This window comes from Idiotropiscis lumnitzeri, chromosome 10 (genome assembly GCF_059441095.1).
Source record: "Idiotropiscis lumnitzeri isolate Australia: NSW breed Sydney's pygmy pipehorse chromosome 10, RoL_Ilum_1.0, whole genome shotgun sequence".
Classification (NCBI taxonomy): Eukaryota; Metazoa; Chordata; class Actinopteri; order Syngnathiformes; family Syngnathidae; genus Idiotropiscis; species Idiotropiscis lumnitzeri.
Window position 1 is genome coordinate 13,354,481 of NC_142400.1, and position 9,098 is coordinate 13,363,578.

Genomic DNA, 9,098 nt, shown 5'->3' on the forward strand with positions numbered 1-9,098 from the left:
CAAATGCACTTTTTTTATATGCATTACCAAAATTTGAGCAAGCATGTTGCAGAAGTACAAAAGCATGAAAAGACAACATAAATTGACTTGACATTTAGTAATTGCTTAAACCTGTTAAATTATGAAATTTGCAGCATTTGGGAAAGCTCAAATAAATGTGGGAAATGGGGATAATGGAACAAAACATCAGATTAGCCCCCCACCCCCCAAACCGTCCATGCCAGTTACAATTTGGCAAATAAAAAAATAGAATAAAAGAAAAAGAAAAGAAAGAAAAGAAAAAGAAGGAACCGTCAGCATCCTTGAGTGTCCTGAAAGGTGCTTCCAAATCGAATTTATTATTTTTTATAATTATATTGATAAGAGTTGATTGATTACAGTTGTGAATCATTTTGTTCCCACTGATGACATATTTTCAAGAATAGTGGTCCTCTAAACGCTGTGCGTATTACTGTAGGTTAAGAATGCAACCGCAACCCTTGCCCCTCACCCCATCTTTTCAGTGAATTTAATGTATAGCAATAGCAACACCAGCATGGACTTCACTGCACTTCAAGCGTCATAAACAAATCATAACTATGCATAGATACTTCTGCCTTCATAATTCATATAAACAATCCCATTAGATGATATAGAAATAATAATAGGGCACTAAACATGGTGATCATGGTTTTCCAATAATCAATATGCCTTTAGTTAAAATTAAATTACATTTAAATCATGGTCTCTTCGATTTGAGTCATATTTTAAGCTAACAAGATACGCCAATAATCTTAAAAAAAAGAAAAAGAGGCAAAACCATAAAGCTGCGTATCTTTTTTACACAAAGACATTTTACAAATAGAATTTGTTGTCAGATACACATTTTTATGTTTATAAAAAAAACTGTATAAAAATTTTCAACAGCAGGAAGGTCGTTTCAAAATGCATAAGCATGATATCATATGTTTCTTAGTGTCTAAGTCATCAAACTGTAACTAATATGTTTATCTTACTGGGGATGAAAAAACAATTCATTAAAATGTTTCTGATATGCAACAAAGTTTTATAAAAAGCTTGTTACAATGCAAAAGAAAATATCCCAAAAGTTATTTACAACTGAATTGGTCAATCTGTGCGTAGGAGGAGAAACAAAAACCTAAAATAACACGAAAAAAAAAACAAAAAACGTGTGCATGCATATTGTGATTCAATTAAAGCTTCTTGGTCAAACATGAGGATTATTTTCACTCTGATACAGCTTTGAAATATGCAGGTGTTTTGTGAGGAAAAAAAGAGCAACCTTTATATCCATATTCAAAAGATGAGCACACTTAAATGCATTATGATGTCACATTAAACTCCAGCAGCTGTCTGCGCCGTTGAGCCAGGGGCAAGTGTGGCCAAAGTTCAAAGGTTAGGCAAAGTGTGATGCTTTATTCCTGCGGAAAAGTAATTTTCTATCAATCGATTTCAAATGATCATAAGCCTCGAGGGGGCATCGATGATTTAATACAGTCTCATAAAAAGCAATCGAAGAGCAGTCGGAAAAAAAGTAAATCTCTTTCGATTAGTTTGAATCTGATCTGATGATTTTGTTTTATCGGATTGATATCGTGGGAAATGTTAGTACAAAAATTAAAACATGCACATATTTGTTTTCATGTTAAAGGGAAAAAAAAAAGTGGAGGAAGTGACCTGAGGTTTTACAAAATGGCAAGTCTTTACATGATCACTATTTTCAAGGCATTTAGTGTCATTTAAAAGTAGCAAATTTAAATACGTCTGTGCAATTGTCAAAAGAAAAAAATAAAACAATATATAAGCATGCATTTGAGTGCAGCTCACTCATGAATATGTGCGTCCAGTCTGACAAAGGACCCATCTTTAGATAGCATGTCGCGCTCAAATAGATCCTTCTCAGCACTGACACCCCAAGTCAGACTCCTTGATGATTCCCAACTTGGGTCGCCTCTCTGTGATTGACAGTTGGTAGATTGCCTGCCGACCAAACACAAATGTGAGGGGGACACAGTCGATACCCGACCCAACCTCCTAATGTGCCTGTACTGGCAGAAAAAAAAAAATGTCCACACTCACAAACAACATTATCATGAAGGGTAACTTTTTCATATACATACAAAAATATAAGATTTGCGCTTGGTTCAAACCATAGGAAAATGAAGTGAACAGAGTAATGTGGGAGGAAACCGGAGTACCCGGAGGAAACCCACGCAGGCACATCACACAGGAAGGAACCGATCCCACGACCTCTGCACTGTGAGGCTATCATGCTAACCAGTCATCCATCGAGCCTCCATACAAAGACACATTGCATATAAAGCTCAAGTTAACGTTTGCTAACTTGCCAATCAAATATTGTTTGGGGATGAAAGGAGAGGACAATGGAGCAGGGGAATGACGGAGGGCAGGAACAACCAATGGAGCCAGGAAAGACCGCAATAGTCACTTATGGCGAAAAAACAGGGAAATGAGTCAGATGAGCAGTTAGACATACTAGCACAATTTGAAAGAAACTATGATATGAGGACAAATACAAATGCAAGGTACGTGTAGGGAAAACCGGTAGGGTGGGTAGTGGGGGGTGGTGGTGAGGAGGTTCTCAAGTATGGTGTAGGAAAGGGCTTGCAAAGGTGGGAGGAGAAAAGTGTGGAAAGGAGAGGGTGAAGTCAAGGGGGAATAAGTCCTGCTGCCCATCTTACGCATTTGCTACTCAGGTTATCTATGAAGTTCCCCTGCTTTGCTTTCAAGATGCACATCCGCCATCTCTACCTTTTCATGTTTCTTCCAAGAGGATTATCCTCAATTCCTGTAACGCTTTGAGGGGATCTGCGGCGAAGAAATGAAAGAAAACACATCAGTGTATATTCATCCAAAGATGTATTGTCATTGTTTAAATCACAAGAGGGAGAATGAGCGTGAGGTGTGCCGATAGAATGAAAAGGTCATTGTGTTGCCAGTGACCAGAGGGGGTATTTTGTGCAGGGAAATTGCACTGTATTGCTTTTGTGACAGAGGAAATGTAAACTGTCTGTGTGGGTGTGTGACCTCTCACAGAGAAAGACGGCGGACTAAATGGCCACAAAACACCCCCTGGGAGAGTTCTCTGTGTAACTAAAACAGCTTTATGGGCATGATGATGGCTGATTGGTCGCTATGTTCCCACAAGTTGGTGTTTGCAGATTAAAACTAAAAAAGCACAGCAAGGCATTATTGACTTCTCAAAGTCACTTGAAAGAAGAAATGTGTGTTGACATATCAAACAAACAAATATAGTGAGCACGCAAAAATCAATAACTAAATAAAATTTGCTAATTATTACTTGATACATTTAAATGTTATGTTTTGGGTATTTTTCAGATCAAATATTAGTAAACCGCAGCATTTTTTAAACCAAAAATCACTTTATTTCATTCATTAAACGTACCAAGGGACAGTATTATTTTTTTTATTTTTCAAAATAACTCATTTAAAAATTCAAACATGCCATCATTCACCACTGTGCTTTTTAATTAAGATAGCTGTAAATTTCCCAGCTCCTCCCTGCCTCGCAGTCAGTTAGGAGCTTGTGGAAACAGTAGAAAAGCTGCCACCTGCTGGTTGCCTGAAATATTGCAACCAGGCAGTTCAGAAATCCTAAAATGCACCGAAGGCTTCATCACAGGCTGTAAAACTGCTTTTGAAATGTCTACGCAAAAAGCAGTTATCAGAATACATTTTTTTCAGTTTTACTATGGAAATAAAGTATGTGTTTTGTATATGTTTACACATTTTTTCGGTTATTAAAACGTCATCTAAAATGTATTTAAAATATACATAGTCGCACATTGACTCATGTAAATGAAAAATCCTCATGTGCAGCAGCCCATCAAGGCAGAACTAAACACTCTATAATGTGACATCAAAATCTTAATGGATGACTGGGCATCGTCACACCATATTAATGCTGCGACATTTCAGCACTGGTGTGGACATCATCTCTGCACCCCACAAAATGAAATGTGATTTAATACCACTTACTACATCCGCTGCAATACAAATGCAGTGCATGCAAGAGTGCACACAGAAATCTAAATGCTCATGTACAATTTTTTAGACTAGATACAGTGTTATTATATATGAGGTTTAGTATGATCCAGACATTAATATACACCTGGCATCTAGCATTGATTGGTTAACATTACGGACAGTAGTAAATGCAAACAGAGTCAGGAAAAAAAAAATATATATCGAGAGCAAACATCAAAGTAACACAAATATACAGTTGCCTATTACAAAATTGTGTTTCCATTAAAGTAAATACAATTTGGTTTTTAGACCAAAAATTCAAGCATTTCAATAATTGTTACCATTCACATGATTGGGTGGACTCTAGATAGATATATTTATTTATGCATGGAACCACACACACACACACACACACACACACACACACACACGCACCCACCCCCACACTTAGAGCTTCATACAACAATTTTAGTGGTTAAAAAAAAAAAAGAAAAGTGCGAGTCATATGAGGTTTGACAGCTTTAACTGAACCAACAGAAACTTAAACTGCTTGGTTGACATCTGGTGTCACGTATGGTGTCACATCCAAATCAATATTAGAGAATAGAAGCGAGTGCCCCGAAACTCCCTCTCCTCCCTCTCCTTCGTCCTTCTCTCTTCCGTTTTTGTCATTTCAATCTCCATGTCTACCGAATATTCTCTTGCTTCTGAGCACAAAAGGCGGCCCAGAAGTCAGCTAAAAAAACAACAACAAAAAAACAACGGAGGACGATAAGGCTTGCAATTAAGTTGATATTCATTGCACTTTGAATACATTGGTCAAATTATGACTACATCAAAATAGTGCTTCAGATACGTTCCTAATCCTTATCACTTGTTCTTGCCATATTCATTCATCCCAAAAAGGCCTCTACCGACATCTCATCCAGACCACCCACATCAACAAATTGTTCAGTAGTGTAGTTGTCTGATTACTTGTTACACTACTTTCCACTCGTCTCCCTTTCGTCATCTCCCCTCTAAAGAGCAACCCCACCCCATTTGACCGTACACTTTCTCTGTGTTCCACTTTAAGCATGTTCCCTTGTAATGGAGACCTCCCACACCAGTAGCAGATTGCCATGCACTCATCACCCCCTCGTCTACTTTCCAATCCCCCGGTCACTCTTTAGGTTTCAAACTCCATTTGGCTGATCCATCGCCCCCCTCCATTGGCAAATGATTTCGAAGTGATTTGAACAGTTAAAGGGACCCTGTTAGAAAGCCAGCTGTCATGTATATCATTCATTTATTCATCTTTACATTGATTAATGGACAGAGGGGTCATAGGTCAACCTTTTATTGTGCAAGTAGCGTGACCTGAAAACAAATAAATACGGCTGCCGCCCAGCTTCCTCGATATCTGACACTCCAGTTCTTGTTTGGCCATCAGTGGCTGACCTTGTTTCGTGACAGTTGGCTGAAAATGAACATTGGATAGAGATAGCAGAGCATGTTTGGAACATCTGTTTCATGTTTCAATACAGTATGGTATGGAATTGTATAAAAACACAGTATCCACGAACTCATTGGGCCTCTAAAATTAAGCTCATTTTCTTTTCCTTTTTTTATTATTTGTGCTGCTTGAGTTGGGTGTCCTATTTTTCAAAAATATGTTAGGACCTCCGCCATGTGGTATGGTATAAGTATTATTCTGCTTGCTGATCAAGGTTTAAATTTACCTAGATAATAAGACCAGCCATGTGTTGAAACCCGTTTCATTAAAAATGAAAAAAAAAAAAAAAAACAGGATTGTTTGGGAGTGTGAATATTTAATTAGCCAGACTATTACATCACAGTGGGGCCAACAGCTGATCTGCTTGCTGAAAGAAATTATTTCTAACATACCACATATAGGCAGCTAAAAGATTTAATTGCTTGTACAATTTCACTCTTGCATTCCAGAGTCACAAATAGGAGGATACAGGCAATTAAAAAGTCAGTTTTACGTAGTACTTTAAGTCTTGTGAACACTTTTATGGAGGTTTATAATGCTGAGCCGGTCAACAATGAAGCAAAGCCTCCGCAAATTGTGCGAGCCGATGTCTGGTATCCCCACTTCGTTGATTGGCAGTAATGCTATTTAATCAAATGTCAAACAGTGCAGGTTTATGATACACCAGCCAACCTTTCAATCGCAGCTTCAGGTGAAAGGAATCTGTGTGCACTATGAACAAACACACACATTGCTGAATGCAGTACTGAGCAATCAGTTCAAGCAGTCAATTGTACATCCGTCTATTATGTGTTTGTTTAAGAAAAAAAATGAGGGGGAGGAAAAGTCGTCAGTTCAATGTCTTGTTTTTTATGTGCTTGTCATTTATTCCCTGTCAGTGGTTGTGTATAAATGGGAAAATTCTCACATTTCAAACACTCCCCTGCCACCTCAGAAATAATTGGTCAGTTTATTGTGCTGAACAGGCTCCATGTCCAGTAGAATTTCATTTTTGTTGCCACACACAATGCAGCTGGCACGTGCTCTCTCGCTCTCACCTCTTTTCTTGCTGACAATGTGTCAACATGGAGATGTCAGCAACAATGACAATAAAAATGTTATTTGCGAATGATTGAGATCTGACTTTGGTCAAGTCTCATACTCATTCATTACTGTAAAAGTGTGTACACGGTGGAGAGGGATCACTGAGTGCATTGGGTGAAATAGCAAAAAATGGATTTGCACTTGAAGACTTTTACTGAGTTTACTTATTTTTTTAGCTCCCCCAAATAACCATCCTCCCCCATGTGTCACTTCCCAACTTATTTTTGTTTAGGTAATAAAATCATATTATTCTACATATTGGACTTTATGAGTGCAACTCATTTCAGCTGAAATACATCAGAGTGCATGCACCAGTGAGGATGTGTTCTTATTACAATAAAAGCCAAGTTCATACTGTACCTTCATGTTGAATCATGTAAATCTCACTTGCCAAGAACTGCTGAGCTCAGGAAAACGGAGCAAAAAAAAAAAAAAATCTCACAGACTTTGTTTGATTTTCTCCCCAGGCTGACTTCTTTCATTATCTCCTCATTTGTTCCTGTAACCCACGGTGGCTAACAGAAGCACACACCTCCATTGAACTGAACAACACACTAAAACAACGGGCATTGGGCTCTATATTTCTATACAGCGCAGCGCTCGAGTGTAAAACACGGATCAAAGTAACAAACGCTAAGAAAAGGACTTGGATAAAGGGCACGAGAGAATCAACATATCAGGAGACAGACAACTGATTTGAACAACTCACTGACAAGAACTGAGATGCAAAAAGGGAACTAAACACAAACAAATGAACGAGACAACGAGGAACACCTGGATAAGACAAAAAGCCTTGGAGAGAGCTGAATGGTTAACACTAGGGAACGGCGCAACAAGCACAGGTGGACACAATCAGTTGACAAGACAAAGGAACACACGGAAAAACCTGACACTAAATGCTAAACCAAAAATCAACAAACACACCATGACATCAAGTTAGTTCCTAATTTTCTTATGCCATTCAACTGGCTGGCCATCACTACCAGAGGACTTTTTTTTTTATTTGAGTTGTTTAATGGACTTTTATGTTTCTAATTTGAAAACAGACGATTCCATGATATCAACTGAGTAGTTGTTGTCAAAGTATAGCCGCTTGGTAAAAAACTCAATCATTTTTTGCCACACTTTCTTTAAGAGCATCTCCTTAGCATAGAATTGAAATAAGCCGCCATCAGGTTAGGCTTGGGTCAGAGTGCTTGGTGATATCTGGACGTCCATTTCATTTGATGATTTGTGGAGTTTCATTAGTACCTACCTGGATCAGCCACAGCATAGCATAATTGTTATTATGATTGATAAATCAAAGTAGAAAAATAAAATAAATGAATAAAATACACATTGTTCTTGAAACTTTATGGCATATTGTTACACATACTGAGCAAGAACCCATTCAACTTTGCTGCAAATCAATTTACATTTACCCAGTTGGATTAATGAAATGCAAAAGCCAACTGGTGTTCTGTCAGTCTAATTTGTGAAATGTTAGAAATGTCATTTTAAAAATTGTCATTAAAGATAAATAAAAACAAATCATATGTGATAAATAATAACGGTGAAAAAAATGATATTCTAAAATCATGTCAGGGAATTTGTGACTGCAAAACTTATGAGTCCATGTCAACAACTTATTATACATTTCCACAACAGCACGTGCAAGGTTGCAATTTTCTCATTTCCAGTCTCAGTCTGACTCACTGCATTCATAAATCCCTCTGATAGTTCTCGAGGGTGGTGTGTCTATTTTAAACACACACACAGTCAACACGCACACACACGCACGCGCGTTATCCACCTCCATCATGACTAAAAATGAAGAGATGCTTAAATGGCTGTGTCAGAGTCCCACAAGCAGCTGTAATAAAATATCTCCAGTGTGCATTCTGATCAATGGAGTAGAGAAGAGACGCAAGCTGGCAGGGTTAATGGGCCCCTCTCTATTTAAATACCATCTGAGCGACTCTGGGGAACAGCAATTGAGAGAGAAAGAGACGGAAATGAAAGTAAGGTAGTGAACAAGACTAAAACGAGCAAAGAAAACCATTAAATAATGTAATGGAAAACTGTTATTTTATGGAGCAAGGAACTATTAAGAATCTTATAGAAGAATGTGTCAATGCAGACATCCATGACAACTAAATTATTTATTATGTCAGTGTTGAGCATTTGTATATTCGTTTTTTAGATTATTTATCTAGATCTGTTATAGATTTTAAAGTACAGTATATGAACTATTATCAGTCAACATTAAATGAACTATTACAAGAAATTAAAATGTGATACTCATGGAATAAATGCGTTGATTAGTACAACATTATGCGCACCGTGTGTCATTTATTCTAAAATGCCCCATTTAATGTCAATTTTTATTTTATTCACTTTTCTCTTGGGAATTTTGTTTGATTTGGTCGAAAAATAAATAGAATAGAATAGAAATCCCTTTATTGTCATTGTACTCAAGTGTGCAACGAGATTAGAGATGGTCCACATAGTACATATTTTTGAATTGCTTTTA

The 9,098-nt window shown here is 37.5% G+C and overlaps 1 long non-coding RNA gene across 2 annotated transcripts; it reads right to left on the minus strand.

The window, feature by feature from the left end:
• Positions 1–801: 801 nt before the first annotated feature.
• On the minus strand, positions 802–7,362 carry LOC148329424 (uncharacterized). Of its 2 annotated transcripts, XR_015845626.1 has the most exons (4): positions 6,947–7,362; positions 2,773–2,829; positions 1,828–1,980; positions 802–1,421 (listed from the first exon to the last, which is right to left on the minus strand). It is a non-coding gene; the product is annotated as an uncharacterized LOC148329424 (long non-coding RNA). The 2 variants fall into 2 exon arrangements; XR_015845625.1 differs by having other exon boundaries at positions 802–1,980; positions 6,947–7,361.
• Positions 7,363–9,098: the final 1,736 nt, after the last annotated feature.